Source organism: Mesocricetus auratus, unplaced genomic scaffold (genome assembly GCF_017639785.1).
Source record: "Mesocricetus auratus isolate SY011 unplaced genomic scaffold, BCM_Maur_2.0 Super-Scaffold_100691, whole genome shotgun sequence".
NCBI classification, from domain to species: domain Eukaryota; kingdom Metazoa; phylum Chordata; class Mammalia; order Rodentia; family Cricetidae; genus Mesocricetus; species Mesocricetus auratus.
Window position 1 is genome coordinate 16,587,980 of NW_024429267.1, and position 21,608 is coordinate 16,609,587.

General features: G+C 37.0%; 1 protein-coding gene across 36 annotated transcripts in view; it reads right to left on the reverse strand.

The window, feature by feature from the left end:
* Positions 1 to 21,608, reverse strand: part of LOC101837871 (muscular LMNA interacting protein) — a 248,602-nt gene that overhangs the window by 39,713 nt on the left and 187,281 nt on the right. The window lies entirely within an intron of this gene.

Below are 21,608 nucleotides of genomic sequence, written 5' to 3' on the forward strand. Positions count from 1 at the left end.
ACTTCAACACCCCGCTCTCACTACTAGACAGGACTACCAGACAGAAACTTAATGAAGAAACAAAGGAAATAACAGAAGTTATGACCCAATTGGGATTAACAGACATCTATAGAACATTCTATCCAAACACAAAAGAATATACCTTCTTCTCAGCCCCACATAGAACCTTCTCTAAAATTGAACACATACTAGGCAACATAGAAAACGTTAGCAGATACAAAAAATATTGGAATAACCCCCTGTATTCTATCAAATCTCCATGGTTTAAGGTCAGAATTCAACAATAACACAAATTGCAGAAAGCATACAGATTCATGGAAAGTGAACAATGCACAATTGCACCATTCCTGAGTTAAGAAAGAAATTAAAGACTTCCTAGAATGCAAGAGAATATAGATACAACATACTCAAACTTATGGAACAATTTCAAAGCAGTGCTAAGAGGAAAGCTCATAGTACTAAGTGCTAACATGAAGAAACTGGAGAATAGTCACACTAGAGAAGTAACAGCTCAACTGAAAGATCTAGAACAAAAAGAAGCAAACTCATCCCAGAGGAGTAGATGCCAGGAAATAATCATATTGAGAGCTGAAATCAATAAAGTAGAAACTAGGAAAATAATACAAAGATTCAATGAAACAAAGAGTTGGTTCTTTGAGAAAATCAACAAGATGGACAAAACTTTATCCAAACTAACCAAAAGGCAGAGAGAGAGCATGCTAATTAACAAAATCAGAAATGAAAAGAGGAATATAACAATGGACACTGAGGAAATCCAGAGAATCATCAGGTCATACTTTGAAAACCTATACTTCATAAAATTTGAAAATCTAAAGGAAATGGACAATTTTCTAGATAGATATCACTTACCAAAATGAAATCAAGAAGAGATAAGCAATTTAAATAGAACTATAGCCCCTAATGAAATAGAAGCAATCATCAACAGTCTCCCAACCGAAAAAAAGCCTAGGGCCAGATGGTTTCAGTGCAGACTTCTACCAGAAATTCAAAGAAGAGCTAATACCAGTCCTCCTCAAATTGTACCACACAATAGAACCAGAAGGGGCATTGCCAAACTCTTTTTACGAGGCTACAATTACCTTGGTACCCAATTGACACAAAAACACAACTAAAAAAGAGAATTACAGACCAATATCCCTCATGAACACTGATGCAAAAATACTCAACAAAATACTGACAAATCGAATCCAAGCACACATCAGAGAAATCATCCACCATGATCATGTAGGTTTCATTCCAGGGATGCCAGGATGGTTCAACATAGGAAACTCTACCAATATAATCTACCACATAAACAAACTGAAAAATAATAATTACATGATCATCTCACTAGATGCTAAATAAGCCTTTGACAATAATCTAACACCCCTTCATTATACAAGTCTTAGAGAGATCAGGAATAACAGGAACATACCTAAACATAATAAAAGCAATATACAGCAAACTGACAGCCAACATCAAACTAAATGGAGAGAAACTCAATGTGATTCTTCTAAAATCAGGAACAAGACAAGGCTGCACACTCTCTCCATATCTCTTCAATATTGTACTCAAAGTTTTAGTTAGAGCAATAAGACAACAAAAGGAGATCAAGGGCAGACAAACTGGAAAGGAAGAAGTCAAACATTCACTATTGGCAGATGATATGATAGTTTACATAAGTGACCAGAAAAACTCTACAAGGGAACTCCTACAGCTGATAAACACCTTCAGCAAAGTGCAGGATACAAAAATAACTCAAAAATATCAGTATCCCTACTACATACAGACAATAAATGGGCTGAGAAAGAAATCAGGGAGACATCACCCTTTACAATAGCCACAAACAACATAAAATATTTTGGGGTAACACTAACCAAACAAGTGAAAGACCTCTAAGTAAGAACTTTGAGTCTTAAAAGAAAGAAATTAAAGAAGATGCCAGAAAATGGGAAGATGTCCCATGCTCTTTGATAGATAGGATCAACATAGTAAAAATGGCAATCTTGCCAAAAGCAATCTACAGATTCAGTGCAATCCTTATCAAAATCCCAACACAATTCTTCACAGACCTCGAAAGAAAAATACTCAACTTTATATGGAAAAACAAAAAGCCCAGGTTAGCCAAAAAAACCCTGTACAATAAAGCAACTTTGGGAGGCATTACCATCCTGACTTCAAGCTCTATTACAGAGCCACAGTTCCAAAAACAGCTTGGTATTGTCACAGATAGACAGGTAGACCAATGCGATAGAATTGAACACCCTGATATTAACCCACACACCTGATTTTTAGCAAAGAACCTAAAGCTATACAATGGAAAAAAGAAAGCGTCTTCAATACATGTGCTGGCATAATTGGATGAGGACATGTAGAAGATTCCAGAAAGATCTATATCTATCGACATGCACAAAACTTAAGTCCAAATGGATCAAATACCTCAACATAAATCCAGCCACACTGAACCTCTTAGAAGAGAAAATGGGAGGTATTCTTGAACAAATTGGTACAGGAGAATGCAGGAGGAAGCTGTGTGCCGCCATTAGCCATGTGACTGACTAGAGGCACATACAGATGAGGTAATAAAAGAGCGGTTTACCACACCGCTAACCACACCCACTTTAGGCATGACTAAAGACGTATATGGATGGACATAAAGACATATACGGACGTAGGCGGTGAACTACGTCACTAGCCAGGCCCACTTTTGGGCATGGCTAGGGGCTTTACGGGGGAAGGTATAAAAGACTGAACAATGGAAGTTTTGGTCTCTTTTTTCGGCTTTCAGCTTCCAGTTCGGTGGCGGAAAACTACTCGGCTCATCTGGGTTACTTGTTTGGTATCTTGTGAGTAATTTCTACAATAAATACTTAGTTTTACTTTCAGTAAGTGTGCAGTTTATCGTTGCAGCATCAGGAGAACATTTCCTGAACATAACACCAGCAGCACAGACATTGAGATAGACAATTAATAAATGGAACCTCCTGAAACTGAGAAGATTCTGTAAGACAAAAGACACAGACAACAAGGCAAAACGACAGCCCACAGAATGGGAAAAGATCTTCACCAACCCCACATCTGACAGAGGGCTGATTTCCAAATTATACAATGAGCTCCAGAAGCTAGCCACCAAAACACCAAACAATCCAATTACAAAGTAGGGTACAGAACTAAATAGACAATTCTCAACAGAGGAATCTAAAATAGCTGAAAGACACTTAAGAAAGTACTCAACATCCTTAGTTAGCCATCAGGGAAATGCAACTCAACACAACTCTGAGATACCATCTTACACTGGCCAGAATGGCTAAAATCAAAAACACAATGACAGTTTATGTTGAAGAGGATGTGGAGAAAGAGGAACCCTCCTCCATTTCTGGTGGGAGTTCAAACTTGTATAACCACTTTGGAAATCAGTATGGCAGTTTCTCAGAAAAATGGGAATCAGTCTACCTCAAGATCCAGCAACTCCTTTCTTGGGCATACACCGAAAGAATGCACATTCATGCCACAAGGACATATATTCAACTATGTTCATAGCAGTGTTGTTTGTAATAGCCAGAACATGGAAGCCATCTAGATGCTCTTCAACCAAAGAATGGATATAGAAATTGTGGATTTTTACTCAGAGGAAAACAACAATGAAATCTTGAAATTCGCAGACAAATGTATAGAACTGAAAGAAAACATCCTGAGTGAAGTAACCCAATCACAGAAAGACAAGCAGGGTATGGACTCATTCATATATGGATATTAGGCATAAAGCAAAGGACTGCCAGCCTACAGTCCATACCACCAGAGAAACTAGGAAACAAGGAGGACCCCAAGAGGAGACCACATGATCCCCTGAAGAAGGGGAGTAGGACAAGCACCCCTGAGCCAATTGGGAGCATGGGGGAAAGAGGAGGGAGGTGGGAAGGGGAGAGAAGGAGAAGGGGAGGGTGGAGAAAAATAGGAGGACTGAGACTGGGGAGGAATAGAGGTGGGCAAGAAAGGAGATGCTTTGGTAGAGGGAGCCAATATAGGTTTGGAGAGAGGTCTGGCACAGGGGAAATATTAGGGGAACCACAGGGATGACCCCAACTAAGAATCTAGGCAGTGGTGGAGAGGCTGCCTTTGATGCCCTTCCCCTATAATGAGATTGAAGACTACCTTGGTTGTCATTCCTAAAGCCTTCATCTAGTAGCTGATCGAAGCAGAAACAGGCAAACAGCTAACCAGAGTCATACTCCTGGAATCTAGTTGCAGAGAGGGAGTAGGGATAAGCAAAGGAGCCAAGAAGGTGCTGGAGAAACCTGCAGAAACAGTTGAACTGATCTATTGAGAGCAAGGAGACCCTAGTCGTAAAACTGGGGAACCAGCATTGGACCAAACCAAGACCTCTGAATGTGGGTGCCAGCTAGGAGGCCAGGACATTCTATGGGACCTCTAACAGTGGAGCCAGTTTTTATTCCTAGAGCACAAATGGACTTTGGGAGCCCATTCCCTATGGAGGGATAGATACTATTGCAGCCCATATATGGGAAACAGGGCTTGGGCCCTCCCCCATATGATGTGACAGATTTTGATGGTCCCCTGTGGAGGGCCTCACTATCCCTGGGGAGTGGGTGGGGAGAAGGTTGAGGGGGTTGGTGGTAAGCATGGGAGGACTGGAGGGTGTACATACTCCAAAAGTAAGTCGATAATATGTTGTTAGTAGTTAGTGAGAAACTGATCCTATAAAAGTTGTTTAATTTAACACTGATTTGGTATAGACTTTACCGGAGCAATGCGAAGGGATTAATTTATGAACAGAGGCACAAAAACTTCAGGTGTACTAGTTTATCCAACTGAGCTGAGCAGAAATAAAGGATCAGTTAGAGGTGTCTAAAATGAATGAAGACCATATCCAATTTGAGGCCGTGTTGTCTTGAATAGAGCCTGGCATTTCATCAAACGGAACAGCTGGCTGTAGAGGAGGCCTTATTAGCATGGATTCTTAACATAGAAAAGGGATGAATGCAAGAACTTGAAGGAGTTGGCAACTAAATGAGAACATGAATTATGGAAATGGAACAAGCAATCAACAAAGGTTAGAAAAAGCCAACATGTGTATATGACACGTAGCAGTGAAAACAAAGGGCTGACATTTATGGATACATATAGATGTTTTATGTGTCTGAAATCTTACATGTCAGAAGATAAATAAATCATCCTTCTATTAAACCCTCTAGGACATTCAATGTACAACATGCAACCTACTTTCTCATCTTTCTGACCTCAGAATCAAACAAAGAGAGGCTATGGTAAATACTTAATACATTGATATTGAATTGTATAGGAAGATGATATTTCTTATAACTTTAATGATGTATTTTATTCTATGCTTCAAAAGTAATGAACTGGGATTTTGTGTTTGGAACAAATTTAGTATAAAATAATGCATATGGTTCAAAATCCCATCTGGCTAACAGGTAAACCCAAACTGTAACATAGTAAAATTAATATTTTATGTTCATTTCCTTCGTTTTAAGCAATATATTGCTGATAGATCTTTAAACCAGTAAATGAAATATGCCAGTTACAAAAGGAACATGGCTATTTATTAATTTCTGTGGCTATTCAATTGAATCTTTTGTAACATTTAGGAATACTACCTAAAATGTCGACTCACCCAACAGTAATGAATTTGGCTCCTTTTTTCTGGCTAATACACATTTTCTTTCTTTGTTTGGTTTATTTGGTCAATACTTGTCAAAACTACTCATGCTTGTAAGCAACTTAAATGAAACATGTATAGTTTCTTTACTATAGTGTTCTGTCATTTAAATTGAAATGTATTCTAATTATAACTAATTTCTCAGTCACATAGTTATTACTTCGTTAACAACCAATTGCATTATGTAGTGCTAAAAGGAATTAATGGAAAATTGAGTAGCAACAACAAACCTATCTGTGTAAGAACAGTGCAATGTCCCTGTTGATAGTTGAGGAAGCTTGATAAAGGATGACCTAACAGTCTGTTGTCTACAGACTACTGGATTCCTTAGAAGGCCAAGTACCAGCTCTCTGAATGTCAGGAGTCAAATCGAGATCCATGAGAAGTCATGCAGCCACCAGACTCAAAAATCAAATAGAGTCACTCATCTCTGTGTTTTCTACATCTGCTTCATTGTGGTCAATCTCTGGCCTAAAGAGTTGGCCAATCTGCTCTACACACTTCTGTGCAATCACTTGGTGTCCTCCTAGGCTTGTCTAGGCAGCCAAGGAAAAAGGAAAAGGCATAATTTGATCACTATGGACACTATGGATTACTGGCCAAGTTGTCTTGGTCACTTGGCAATATGGAGGTGAGGAGATGAAAAGATGATTGACAGATGACAATATTTAATACCTGAGATACTTCTTCAAGCTCTGCAACTTCTGGTACCAAAACAAACCAGGCTGGCAGATTTTGATACTGTATCATGTGTATTATTCTTCATTTAATTGCCAAGACTTTCCTCCATTCTCTAAACAGTCCTTTGTTCTGATTTTATGAAGCTCTTTGTTTCACTGGCATCTGGAAATATTAGTATTCCTGGGTTTTTTCCTCCTAGACAATAGCTCCTCTAAATTTTTGCTTAATTACGGGTTCAGTAGTTTTGTTAATTTTGCTGTGTTGTGTTTTGCACACATATCTGGATATTTAATGGCTGCTGATGTCATTGAAGTCTGGAGCAGAGCTTCTTATGGATCCTGAGCTCACACACTAACATTTGAGTTCACTTTCCAGAATATGAAATCCTCGAGAATATGAAAATCTCAATAATTCCAGGATTTTCTTCTTTGGATTGGTGAGATTGCTCACTGGGAACTTTCCAAACCACCAGGCTAAAGGTCAATAATTAGCAGATAAAACAGGCTGGGCTATAGTATTCCAAGATGCAGTGGAGAAAAGAGCAAAGGGTATTAACACGAGTTACAAGGCTTCAGGCTGTGCCATTCCCTGGAAAACCCAAATGCCCTGTGTTGTGCCAATGGTCCCTTCAGTCTTAAACCCAATCTTCCTCTAAGCTGAAGGGGGAATGACAGCCACTGAGAAACAGGGGCTTAAGGATAGATATTTAAACAACTAGTGGGTTCCTTATGCTAACTGCTGTCCTTTCCTCTCCTCTGGGAGGTTATCATTGGGCACATCTAAATCTTCAGCCAGTTGATAGCTCTAAGGCAGGGATGGAATCATGGCTTGGATATCTAAGCACCAGCCCAGGATTTAGTTACTAACTCTGTTTTATCAGTTTCACAGCATCAAGATGTTGTCATAACTTTAATGCTACGCTCTCCTATGTCCTCTTCTTTTCCCTGCATTCATGAGCTCTATCATAAAAATACATCCACAGAGTAAATTTTTTAAAAGATACTGATAGGGAACAAATTTAGAGGTGGTATTCAATCCTCCATCCTCTTTGGAACCACCTAAGAGGTTTTTGTTTGATGAAAGTAACCCCTAGATGTCTACAGAGCCAAGGTCTGTTTCTTCTGTGCATGTCTAGAATGAGTCCTACCTGTTGGGGTGCAGTTTGCTTTAATGTATTACTAAATTCCATGTAAGCAAAAAAAAGCAAGATGTTTACATGGCTGTTCATAACCGAATGTGGATCGTTCCTTTCTCTGCACTCCCTGTTGGTGATGATGATAAGGCCATGCTGGCAACATGGAATTTTAGTGGATATTCTTATAAAGATAGCCCACAGCTATGTAAAGCATCCCTGCTGACTCTCCTGTCCTCTTAAAAGTACGTTGAACCACTTTTCTTGCTTCTCTTTTGGTAGCTGGTTTGGTGGACTATTATAGGAAAATTTACATATATGTTATAAGTTGTATATCTCCCTTGGATTCACTTCTGAGTAAGGTGAAAAGTGTTGAATTTCTAGTGGCTTCTGTGTTATTAGCTATATCCATGTCTACTTTTTATTTTGTATTTTATTTTTCTCTCCCATGTTACTAATCTTCTAGAAAGCAGCTTTATATAGCTTTCAAAGAGTACATTTCAAGTTTGTTTTTCCCACAATTTTCCCAGTTTTAGCTATCTAGTCTCAATCTTAATTCCATTCTCTTGATAGAGACAATGATTTTCTTCCTAAGTAATGTTTTCTTTAATTTTTTCTATTTTGCTTTGTTGTTGCTATTGTTGGATTTTCCAAGGTGAATACTCAACTATCTTTTATTCTCTTTCTTTTCTTCATTAAGCATATTGACAATTAGAAATTTTTCCCAAAAAGTATTTTAACAACCTCTAGAGTAGTCAAATAAAAAACAATTTTAAGTATTAAGATTTCAGTATGTTTCCTTAGATATACATTAAACAGTTTTTTACTGTATTCTATTTTATTATTTAAAAATATGCTTTGGTATTATTGTGAAGTGACCTGTCATTATTTAAAACACCAAAACACAGAACAATCTAAAAAGACAAAATTAAAAATGTCTTTCAATCCTATGAACCTATTTATAGTCTTCTAACATCACTTTTATGATGCCAAAGAACATATTGCCTGGTTTCAAAATAAATCACAAAGGTTTAATAGACCTCTAGTGATCTAAAGGGATGACACCAATTGGCAAGCTAAGCAATAGTGGAGAGACCACCTCGAATGCCCGTTCCTGATAATGAACTTGATGTCTATAACCATCCTGGAATCCTCATCCAGTGACTGATGGAAGCTGAGGCAAACACCCACAGTTAAACACTGAACTGAAGCCAAGGAACCCATTGACAGAGTGAGAGGAGCGATGAGCAAATTGGCAAAGAATGGACTGGCAAAACCAGCAGAGACAGCTGATCTGAACAGGGGAGAGCTCTTGGACCCCAGACCAATTGCTGGAAGGCCAGCATGAGACTGATCCAGACCCCCTGAATGTGAGAGTCAGTGAGGAGGCCTAGGCAACCTATGGGGCCCTGAGCAGTGGATCAGTGTTTATCCCTGGCATACAAATGGACTTCATGTGTCTATAACACAAAGAGGGATGCTCTCTCAGCCTGGACTCTTAGAGGAGTGCCTGGACTCTGCCCTGAATGAAATGAGAGACTCTAGATATCCCCTATGTGGAAGGAAGTGGCGATAGGGTGGGAGGCTGGGGGGGGGATGGTGGGGAGGGGTGCAGGAGGAGGAGAGGGAGAGGGAACTGGGATTGACATGTGAAACAAGCTATTTAAAATAAAAATAAAATAAAATAAAAAATAATCAAATATATCAAATACTGTGATAGCAGTGTAAAAGGAGATGCACAGGCCAATGAAATAGAATAGAAAGCCCAAAGTTAAATCCATCATGACCTTTGATGAAAATATAAAAGCATAAAGGGAAGAAACTAGAGAGCCACATGTAGGAAAATGAAATTGCACCCTTAGATCACCTACAAAAATTGATTCAAATAAATGTTCTGAAAAAAACATAATGGAAATTATTAAGACATTGGTTTATGTAATAACTTCTTTGGATATATACCCATCAACTTATAATTAGAAGAAAATGTGGTATGTACACAGCATAAAGCACTATCCATTTTTTAAAAATAGAATCCTGTCATTTGTGACAAAGAGTTTTTTTGGTCAGTGAAAAAGTCGGACACTATTAGGTAGTGAGTGACCCCACTAATATAATGTACAATCTGGAAGAGTTGACTTTGTAGAAACAAAGAATAGAATGATAGTTAACAAAGGATGGAGAGAAGGTCGGATGGGCGATGAGAAATGTTGAAGTTGTGCTGCAATGAAGGATGACTGGAGTCAGCAGTTAGATACATGAAAGATGCTGGCCAATGTGTATATAGCCTCACTTAAGCAAATTAAATGAGTTATGGAGGTCTAACATATACAACGTTTCTATAACTGGAAATCCTGCACTATATTTGAAAGTGCTGCTTAACAAAATAGAATAATAACAAGTGTTAAGGGTAATATATGGAGCAATGGATATGCTATTTAGTTTGAGACTATTTTAGAATCCATAAAAATATCAAACATCAAATTGTGTACCTTAAATAATATGATATATATGATTTTACTTGTTATTTATAAATCAATAAAAGTGGGTATAAAGAAGAAAAACATAAATTTTATTTTGAGTTTCCTCCTTGGTTGGAAATCCATTGCAAACCAAATATTTTGTATATGGATGTCAAGGAACTTCTGGGGATTCTCAGTTTGTTAATTTGTAAACTTTAATGGTCTGACAAATTTGTGTGTCTCATTTCTACTTTGATAATTAGTAGAAGGTCCTATTTGTCTTATCAGATGAAGTTTATGATATTAAAGCAATAGTGTTTTGTCTCACTTGGCTTTGGTCGTGAGATTACAGAATTCAGAATCTACTTGTTAGATGTAATCAGAGCATCAGTGTTTGTGTTTGCCATTTTCTCTGTCATGAGCTGGAAAATAATTTAAAATGCTATGCCTGTAATTTATTCTCTTGTGATCAAGCTTTGCATATGGATATCAAATTTAGCATTTAGATACTCTGATTATATTTTCCTTTTGAGTTTTATCCTTTAGCATTAGCAAAAAATATTGGCTTACTTAAAGAAATATTGCCCATTCTGAAGGTGTGTGTGTGCAGGGGCATACAGAGGCCAGAGGTGGACTTTATGATGTCTTCCTCAATTGAATATCCATCTTGTCTTTTATTATTATTATTATTATTATTATTATTATTATTATTTATTATACAGGGTTTCTTCCTGAGCCTGGAGCACATCCTATTGGCTAGATTGACTGAGTAGCAAATCCCTGAGAGCCACTAACCTCCACCTTGCTCCTTTACCCCAGTTCTGGGGTTACAGGCCCATGCTGCCACAGCTGCCTTATTGCTGGGGATCTGAGCTCAAAACCTCATGCTTGGGCAAGAAGTACCTTATCCATTGTACCATCTCCCCAGTCTGATTCTTCTATGTCATCATGGCTTATCAGTGGTTCTTAATATAACTGCACCTTCTTACTACAATGTTCTTTAAAAAATATTCAACGCCGGGCTGTGGTGGCACACGCCTTTAATCCTAGCACTCGGGAGGGAGAGGCAGGCAGATCACTGTGAGTTCGAGGATGGGCTGGATCGACAGCCTCCAAAACAATACAGAGAAACCCTGTCTCGTAAAACCAAAAAATAAATAAATAAATAAAAATAAAAAATATTCAACATGATTCATATTTTTCCACAACCATAAGGTTGTGTACTTTAGGCAGTGCTTTTCACTAGTTTTCCCTTAAGGTTCAGGAATGTCACTTTTTGTTATGTTTTAGATTTAGAGCATAAATGTGATAAGACAAAAATGTTTTAAAGTGTATATTCTGATATAGACCCATAATCAATTTCAATATAGTTGAATTCATCCACAAAATTTCCAAGGTTTATTCCTGTGTGTTTTCTTAGTGTTTGATTACAAAAGATTTCCATTAATCATTCCATATTTCTATATTATATTTATTTCAGCAAAAAATACATTTATTCCTTACTAAATTAGACTGTTAATATTTTTATGTTTTTCCTGTAAAGAGAATGTTATTATTTACCTCAACAATTCCTTTAGATGTGATACATTTTGAGCATGCTGTCTTCAAACAATACTGACAATTTTATAGGCCTTACATGTCGAGTTCCCAATTCTGTAAGTGTCTTATTGTGATGCTGCATTATTAGTTACAATGAAAGACAAAAATCATATACTTAGGGATAGGTGCACCCACAGAGGATGTAGATAAATGTCTATATTTCAAATGGTTAATATAATTAAGAACTTACCTACTCGTCAAATTCAAATTCAATATGTTAAATTTCTATTTATGGTTGATAAGCTTATATTGCACATAGTATTTCTTGTTTATGCTTATATCAGTAGTAGTTTATTTCATATAGACTATTGGGGAGTTTGCTTTACCTTAAAGAAAGGAATCTATTTTACCAGAATTTTTTTAGTTAAAAGGTTAAAATAGCAAAGATAGGAGTAACTCGTATGAAATATAATTAGATGTAACAGGATTAAGGAAAAGTACTGTGCCCACCTGGACAGACCTAATGTCCCATGAAGCTTCACTTTGAATACTCTTGAGTTCCAGCCATTTAGAACTCAGCCTACAAGGGAGAACGAACAAAGCGCAAACCTTCCTACTTTAGCTGGAAGCTGCAGACACGTTGTGAAAGGGCACTGCATGGATATTGCAGGCTCTGCACACCTACGTATTTCAAGACTTGACCTTGCCACAATCGTGTGAATGCAGCCTTCACAAGTCATAGGTAAGTGGGAGCAGCTGGCTTCTAGTAAACTTGTTTATAAAGACACTCTTGGGCCAGCTTTTGCCCCAGGCCATGGTTTCAAACTCCTTTTCCAGCTTATTGTTAGAGTACATTAATAAACTCTCATATCTCACCCACATCCTGTCTCAACCTAGTGAATTACCTGTGCTCAGCATGACACTGTGGAAATCAGTTTTCTAAATGCTCTGAAGGAATTGCCATTCCCCTCCACCTCAGTATTCAGCATGTGATTCTCCAAGCTCTAGTTTTCAAAGGACAAAAGTCATACGTGATCTTATTAGTAAAGTAGGCAGTGTAGCTATTTCTGGTAAAATGTTTCAAACCACTTCTTGCCCTCTTCATAATTGCCCTCTTCAATACAAAATTACTTTTTAAAAATTCCCCAAACTTTAAACCTTAGTTAAGTTTGATTACTGAAAAGGAGAAAATTATTTTCAGCGGTTTTGGTATGGTACACTGCAAAACTTCAAGCAGACATGGGCGTAGAAAGCAATAATCCCTTTTCATCAGATAAAAATTAGCAGACAAATATGTGGTAAGTAAATTGATTTGGCTCGGCCTAATTGGCAGATACATCAGAAAATTAATGTCACAGTCCTGTCTGGGGCACTGGCTACTCTAGCAAAAGGTTACCTTCTCCCCAACCATTAAGCTCTTAACTTCAAAAGCAAGTTCCATTGCAATAAAGGGGCATTTTAAGGCACTTTGGACTCTTCTCATTAAAGACTGCAGATCTCAGACTCTTTTGTTCTGTTCCTAGCATTTTAAAAGTTACCTCCTTTCCTGTGGTTTGGAAGTGACAGTGAAAATTCACTATCTCTGCACTGATATTGTCCCCTCATGCTGTGTGTTAGCTATACAGCATAGGCCAATTGTGTAGCCCAAGGCAATGGGCAGAGTCCTGGAGGCCCAGCTCCATGCTCTAGGCATCTGCCAGCTCTTTTCTGAAACCATGAACTGTATTAGCAACTTTTCAAACTCAAAATCGTAAGATTTAGCTTCTCTTTTAATTTAAGGCATCACCCAGCTAAAGTTGAGACCACCTATAGTATATTCTGGAAGAAAGAATCCTTTATCCAGAATAAATTTGCTACTTTACAGATACTATCAAAAAACCCACAAGACTATGAAAGTCATTCTGACTGGCTGCACGTTACAAAGAACAGTCTAGTAAACTATGCTTCCTAACTGTGAATGTGAGACATAATGTCTGCTTCACAGACCTCAATTTTGATGAAGCTTTGTTTATTTTACAAACAGACAAGAAAAAATTAGCATATTATATATATATGCAACTTAACTTTCAAGACATACTTTGGGTCACAGTACTTAAAGTATTTGGTGTCTGACAGTTTCACAAAGCAAATGAATCAGTATGAAATAATCGATGAGGACACTTGACAACAGAAGGAGAAAATAGTTCCTCATCACATTAGCAGAAGAGAGCTATATACTGAGTTTCTTGCTTTTCTATTTCTATGGTTTATTTCACATCTTATACTGTTTATGTGGACATATTTATAGAAATTTAGAATGAAAAGGTAATTTCTTTAGAAAACATCTGTGATCCCTCAAAATGGAAAGGAGATACACTCAGTGTCTTCTCAACAAGAAGTCAATCTCCTTCTTCCAAAACTACAATGATTTTTAAGCTGACAATATGTTTAAATTGTATACCTCCAAAGGGTTCAGAACCCATTGACCACGGTCATTTCCTTTACTATGGCAACTTTATTCATAAGAACCAAGATACGGAGGCAGCTGATAAGCCTATCAATGAGGAGTAGACAAAGAAAACTAGAAATGGAAGCAATGAAATATGCATCCTTAGCAAAGGAAACCTTGCCATTCTCAACAGCATGGATGAAATAAAAACATTATTTCAAGTAAAATAAATCAATCAGAAAAAATATTACATAACTTACACACAAAATACAAAAAAAGGCAAATTCACAGAAAGACAGAGCAGAACAATGCTGTTCATAGTATGTGGTGGGTATGGGTTAGGAAGACGATGGACAATTGGTGATGCTGTTTAGGGAAGTTCAGGAGGTGTGCCTTTGCTGGAGGAAAATGTTACGTGGTGGGACCCTTCCCCAAAGGATCACCCATAGAAGGCCTCACCATCCTTGGAGAGAGGGTAGGGGTAGGTTGGGGGTTCATAGGGGGCATGGGAGGGTGGAAGGGAGAGGGAATGGGTGGGGATTGATATGTAAAACGATTGTTTCTAAAAACAAAAAAATAAAAAATAACTCCTGTGAGAAACTGTAAGGAAACCAGCTGAATGTTTGACCTGATGACTGATGTTGTATGGTTTATGTTAAATGTATATTCTTTTAATCAATGAATAAAGCATTAAAAAGTGAAAAAAATAAAATATAGATTCAATAAAGTAGTTGATTCTTCGAAAAAACTTTGAGTATTGACAAATACCTAGAAAAAACTAACCAAAAGCAAAAGTGAGATTAGAAAGAAAATAAGAGCACTGTGGATTTCAGTGTGATACAGTGAATCTACCAGGAATACTTTGAACACTTATAAAAATTTAGAAAATCTAGAAGAAATGAGGAAATTCTCAGACACCTACCAATATCAAATCAAGAGGATGTAAACAGACCCACAGCAATGAATGAGATGGAGGCGAAAATAAAAAGCATACTGAGGTCTTCACTCCACCTTCTACCAAGCCTTTGAAGAAGAGCCAATACCAATGCTCCATAGAGAGATGCACAAAGTCGGAAGAGAAGAAATATCTAATTCATTCTACAAATCGGCATTACCCTAATACCAAAATTGGAAAAGGACACAAGAAAAAAAAAGATTATAGACCAATTTCTCTGCTATAAAATAAGATTGTTTCTAATTTAAATGAAAATTATAAATAGAAAAAAGAACAAAAAATGAAAATTAGTGGTTTAATATTAAAAGAAAAATTCTCAATAAAATTCATACAAAACAAACCCAAGAACACAGAATGTAGTACATTTACACTCAGCAGTTAAAAAAAACAATGAAATGGATGGAACTAGAAAAACCATCTTGAGTGATGTAACCCAGACACAGAAAGACAAACATGGTATGTACTCACTCATAAGTAGATATTAGACGTAAAGCAAAGGATAGCCAGCCTACAGACCACAAACCCAGAGTAGCCAAGAAACTAGAAGAACACTAAGTGAGACATACATGGATCCCCAGGAAGGGGAAATAGACAAGATCTCCTGAGTAAATTGGGAGCATGGAGGTGGCAATAGTATTATAAAAATAGCAATAATACCAAAAGTTACACACCTACACATTAAAAGCAAACCCATCAATGTCCAAACAAGCTTTATATACTTAGAAACCAAATAATCCTAACTTCACACAGAAGCCTAAAAATCCTTGAAAAACCAAGGCAATCTAGGCAGGAAAAGCAATACTCAAACTATCAAACAGCTGATTTCAAATTATGTTATTGCCAGTTATATAAACAGCATTTTATTGGCATAAAACCAGATCTATAAACCACCAGAATACAAGAGTGTGAACATAAACTCACACAACTACCTAAGTTGCATGTGTCTGTCTGTCTGTCTGTCGGTCTGCCTACCTGCATGCATGCCCATCTGGCTCTGTGTGCGTATGTGTAGTGCACAAATGTGTACATGCATGCATCATCTTTAAGAGTTGTCCACCTTCTCTACTGAGACAGGTTGTCACTGACCAGGAACTCATATGTTAGGTTAGACTAACTATCTAGTGAGTCCCAGGAAACATGTCTGTCCCCACAGTCCTTGCTGGGATTACAACTCCCTGATAATACACATGGCTTTTAAAAATGTGTTTTGCAGCTTGAACTCAAGTCATGCTGGTGAGACTTGATGAGTGTAGCTTCTGATATTACTAGGAGATACAATTTAGGAGCAAGCTCCCCGATCCTCTGGCACTACCCACACTTTTAGTGGCCATCTGAAAATTCTCCCAGTGACACTGCGGACAGGAACGGTGCAGACAAAGGCAGGGATAAGCATAAGCTATTCCCTGTCTTAAACCAGGAGGCATAACTAATCCAAAGGCATGCGATCATAACACTCAAAAGTCATTTTCAATCAAGGTGGTTCAGTCTCTTCTGTCTTAAATGACAGCAAAGCATGATGGACCTTTGATTCTAGTGCTATACATAGGCTGCCTTGACTCCAAGTTCAAGGAGACCTGTTGTCGTAGAGATTCCGTGAAGACGCATGGAAGAATGTACCTTCCCCTACTGACTAGGCAAGTTCTCTACTGCTCTAACCTGTGAACAGTTTCCATTTGATACAGCTGTCTTCTGTTTTGGCACTCTGGAGTTGAATACTTTTAGGAACAAAATCAAAATGGAATTTAGAAAATGTATTTCAACAAGGCCCTTATTTAAGACTAGATTGTGCTTTCTATGAGAGATCCTAAATATGGTAATTAACAAGCCGCTTGAATAAAGATGCAGGAGCATTTTGGGTTACACAAGTTTCAGGACCCATCTATGCAAAGCTTTCACAAAGGTATTCTTCCCCCATTGAATGAGGGTTTATCCGGTCTGCATCCCCACCAATTATTCCTTAGTAACTAAGGCCTTGTACTGTGAAAACAGAAGTAAGTAAGTCAGACTTCTTAGTGCATTTGCTTAAAAACAAAACAAAATCTCTTGGAGATTCTTACCCCTGCACACATCAGGTAAAGTGTGACAAGAAAGAAGTCTCCCTTAGCAACATAAGCCCTGGAAACAAAAACTACAATGCTTCAGTTATGATTTTACAATTTTGATGTGAAGACAAGGTCAAAAGAAATTTGATGCCAAAAAAGGAGTAATGAAAGCTTAAATATGAAGTGAGCTTATCTGATCATATCCTGGAGGAGAAATATTACTATTTTGAAAGGACATTTTTTTAAAAAATCCAAGTGAGAAAATTAGTTATGTTATGATAAATTATCTATTACATCTATTAACCTGTATATTCATGATAAATTATTTCTCATTTATATATACATATATATATAGTATATATACACTATATATATATATAGTGAAGAGAGGAAAGAAGGAGTCAAGGCCAGCTGGATGAAGAAACAACATTCACAAAGACATAGCCCTATTTGAGAAAAGCTTAATCTTATCGGTTAAACCTTCTAAAATGAATGTAACACTGCGAAAAGATTCTGTTTCACACTCCTTAAAAACGGTTCAAGTCATTTAGTCATTTCTACACCTAAAAAGTTCTGTGTACCTGAAAACATGAGTCAAACTTCATCATGCTTTGACTGTGGTTTATGACAGAAGATACTGAGCCATGCTGACTGAAAATGACTTTTGGAAAAGTGGTAATTTATGGCATTCTATATAAAAGAAGGCATTGTTCACCTTACCTGTGACAAAGATATTTGCCTGTCATTTCACCTGGGTGGAGCCAGGAAGAGCAGGTAGAGGTCACAGGTAATATATAACTTGATGGATAATTAAATAGAAACCTGAAGGTTGCTCACATCAATATCAAATTGGGATATTAAACAGACAGAAATGGGAGAGGGAAGGAAGACAAGTTGAATATTTAAAAATATCAGGGGCAAAAAAGGAATGAGAAGAATACAAAGAGGATACTTCCCCCATGATGATCCTTTTATGTTTCTGTGAGTGCTAAGAAAGAAATTCTCTAAAGCAGTGGTTTTCAACCTTCCTTCCAGCCTTCTTAATTGCTGTGATTCTTTATTACAGGTCCGTCATGTTGTGGTAATACCCAACAAGAAAATTACTTTCATTGCTACATCATAACTGTAATTTTGCTTCTGTTATGAGTCATAATGTAAATATCTGATATGAGACCCCTGGGAAAGGATCAGTCAACCCCAAAGGGGTTGCAGCTGACAGGCTAAGAACCACTGTTCAAAACTCTCATTTTAACCAAAACATATCTTCTTCCCTACTGAAACACATCAGAAGAAAAGTGAGATGGAAAGGGCATACATATGAGGAAACACCTTTCTCATAAAGAAAAAGAAGGTGTCTATGGATAAGTCAAGTCAAACAATAGAGTCTCACTTTGTTTCAGTCCAGACCTTCAAGCTTGGTTCTCTAAGGCTTTACCTTGGGAATAACATGTATAAGGTCAGAAACTGCATTATTAATATAAAGAAAAATATTTTACATACTGCTTTGTAAAATTAATTAAGCTACTTTTATATTAAAATGAAAATATTTGGTGGAGAAATTACCTTTATCTAAGTAGATTGGTTCCATGATCAGCAAGTCATTGTTTATTTTGCAAAGTCACAAATCACCAAAACAAACTTAGCACTGTTCTGTCTCAGATCTCTGCACCCGGGGCATGCTCACTAACACAATCAATTCCAGTAATTATTTCTAGCTGTGCCTTTAGTTATCAGGAGAGGTATTCTTCAAAATGCATGATTATCATTGTAAGTTTCTGTAAATCCATATATTTAGAGTAGAATGTGAAGATGTCTTGAAATAATTTAAAAAGACCACATATTGATACAATAATAGACCTAGAGTCAATTTCAGAAAAACATAAGTTTCATTCAAAAGAGTTCTGGCTTTTTGTTGTTGTTTTGTTTTGTTTAATCCATCTACTGCAGAATGATAGTGTCTGCCCTAGGACATTTTGATGTAAAAACCATTAAATAAAAAGTCTCAATTACTAGATTTTGCATTAGTCTCAATCTTTGCTTTTAGCCCTGAGAGGCTATTTCCAGAAAATTTTCAGCTCCTAATCTGTTCAATAGCCTGCCCAGCTGTATCATTTGAGCTACGATAAATACATCTCTGCTTAGTCCCATCATCTTTAGCATCTGACACTTTGTAACAGCATTTTGAAATCATATTTTATGGCAGTGAACCTGCTAGGGAAAATTTATGGACTTAACCATCCCATCTAACATCTCCTGTCAAGTGGAACTGCCCCCGGTACAAGAGAGATTAGTGGGTGTGAGCTGCTTCAATTTGGCCGGCTGCCTGCCTAAGGAATTTTATATTACATGGGCGAATGAGATTAACCAAGTTTGGAAACATTCGATTTGTTCTATGGCAGATTGAGAGAGCAGGAGTGAGTGGAGCTGAACGTGAATGTCTTCAGATGAAGTTCTAGTGAGGTAGCAATGCCAGTGCCATGAGTCACTGATAGTCACTGATTTTTTAAGTGGACCTAACTATTTACATTTGTGACCCAGCTTTGCAATGTGCTTCATTGTAGATTCTGGAGACAAAGGATTATACATAGTGCTCAACATACAGAAAGCAGTTGAGCAAATGTGCCTTTCCTGGTTGTGCAGTGGCCTCAGGATTCTATACAGCCAACAAGTTAAGCCAGGGGAGCTTTGAAATTCACATGCAAAAAGAATGCTAGATTTCTTTCAATTCTTAACATTCTGTGGTATCCTACTAGGTCAGATGTCCTACCCTCAAACAAAAATATATAAGACAATTAATTAAATAAAATACAAACACAATTATGCCTTAGTCCATAAATATTTGAAAAACAGACATTTCCATCCAATTGTCTGGAAATATTCCGGTCTAAGTTGTAATAAAAACATCTTTAGACTGGTTTAACCACAAAATAATGGTGAAAAAAGAAAATGGAAGTTCTTTTTAATGATATGAATCTCCTGAATTATAAATGGAATTAATCATTCCACAAGACAAGGAAGGTGATAAATTACAGACAAATTAACCTGATCTTCTACAAGGGAGCTTGCTTGAAGAAAAATCTTTATTTTAGAGCAGTTAATCAAATTTTGAGGGACATAATTTGCATTGATAATAATATGTAGAGTTTATTTTAACATCTGTAGTCCATTTTGGTATAAATACTATATTATATTCTAATAACCTTTCTATAATGAATTCCTAATCCAAAATGTCATATTAATCTTCAAAACTATTAGTGCTGTACAAACAATAGGTATTTTATATGTGTTTTTATTGACAAAGAAATTTCTGTGATGTATAGCATTAACCACGATAAATTGCATACCAAAATGAAAATAGACTGTCTCTAAGCCTCTCCATAGGTTCAAACTCACAAGATGAACAGTAATAACTGGAAAATGTTTTAATATGAAATCTCACTGTGCTGTCCAGTCAGACCTTGAACTCAAGCATGAGGAGGGCCTACCACCTCAGCCTCTCAACTAGATACACTTCAGCCATCTCCATATCATTATATGAATACAATCAATGGTCATCCATGAGAAAGTATATGTGACTACTCTTTTCAAGGCTACCCAAAGACTTAAGAGCCATTCAGGGTTAATCAATCATTAAAACTAACTCAAATCTTGGAGTTTAAAGGATCCATTAAAGACCTTGATCCTCATAGCTTACTGGACATATGGAGCTGGAGGAAAACAATATTTCCAGGTTCATGGAGCTCACATGTAGCACATGAGACATTCTTTACATCTTACAAATGCAAATGTAATTTAACATTTTAAGAATCTTGATAGCCTTCACCTTTAAATTAAATGTTCAAAGAGGATGGTGTGCTTATGTTCTTTTATAAATCTATTCATTAAAATTATAAAATGTGATGATTGAATCCAGCATCTTTTCATTTTACATTGCTTATCCACTTAATGTTTAAGATTTAAAACACTGTACAGCCTGTGCCTTTTTGTTGCATTTCGTAAGACAAATAGAGATGTACAACTCCTCTTTGGTGGTAAAATAAAGTTTTATATAGATCTGAAAGATTTAATTTATTTTTATTTTATTTACAGGAGTGTTTGGCTTGCAACATGTAAGCTCACTGTGTGCATTCATCACTCCAGGAAGCCATAAGGAAGCATCAGATCCCCAGAGATATAGTTACAGATAGTTGTGAGCACCATGTGGGTGCTGGAAGCTAACCCTGGTCCTCAGCAGAAGCAATGAGTGCTCTTCACTACTGAGTCACTCTCTAGGCCCTAAATGGTTATGTTATGTATGTGCACATTGCCATATTTTCCATTAGTATAGAAAGTCCCCACTGAGAGTCTTCCTTTGGCCCTTCTCCAGTGTCTGGTACATATAACGCAAATAGAGTATGCACTCTCTATAAACAACAGTGAACTGACTCGAGCCCTATAAGTTAGCACCCTCTAGCTAGAAGAATTACATCACTTCCCAAATCTACTTTATCAATATGAATCTGGATAATAGGATTTTTGTCAACTCTAACAAATCTAAAATATCACATATCCTCAAAGATAAGATGTCTCAGAAATAATAATCCAGTGCCATGTGACTATCCACAACATGCTCTTGTCTCTCAATAAATGGTGTAGGTTCCCACATAGCACCTTCACTGGGTAGAAGATATTGTT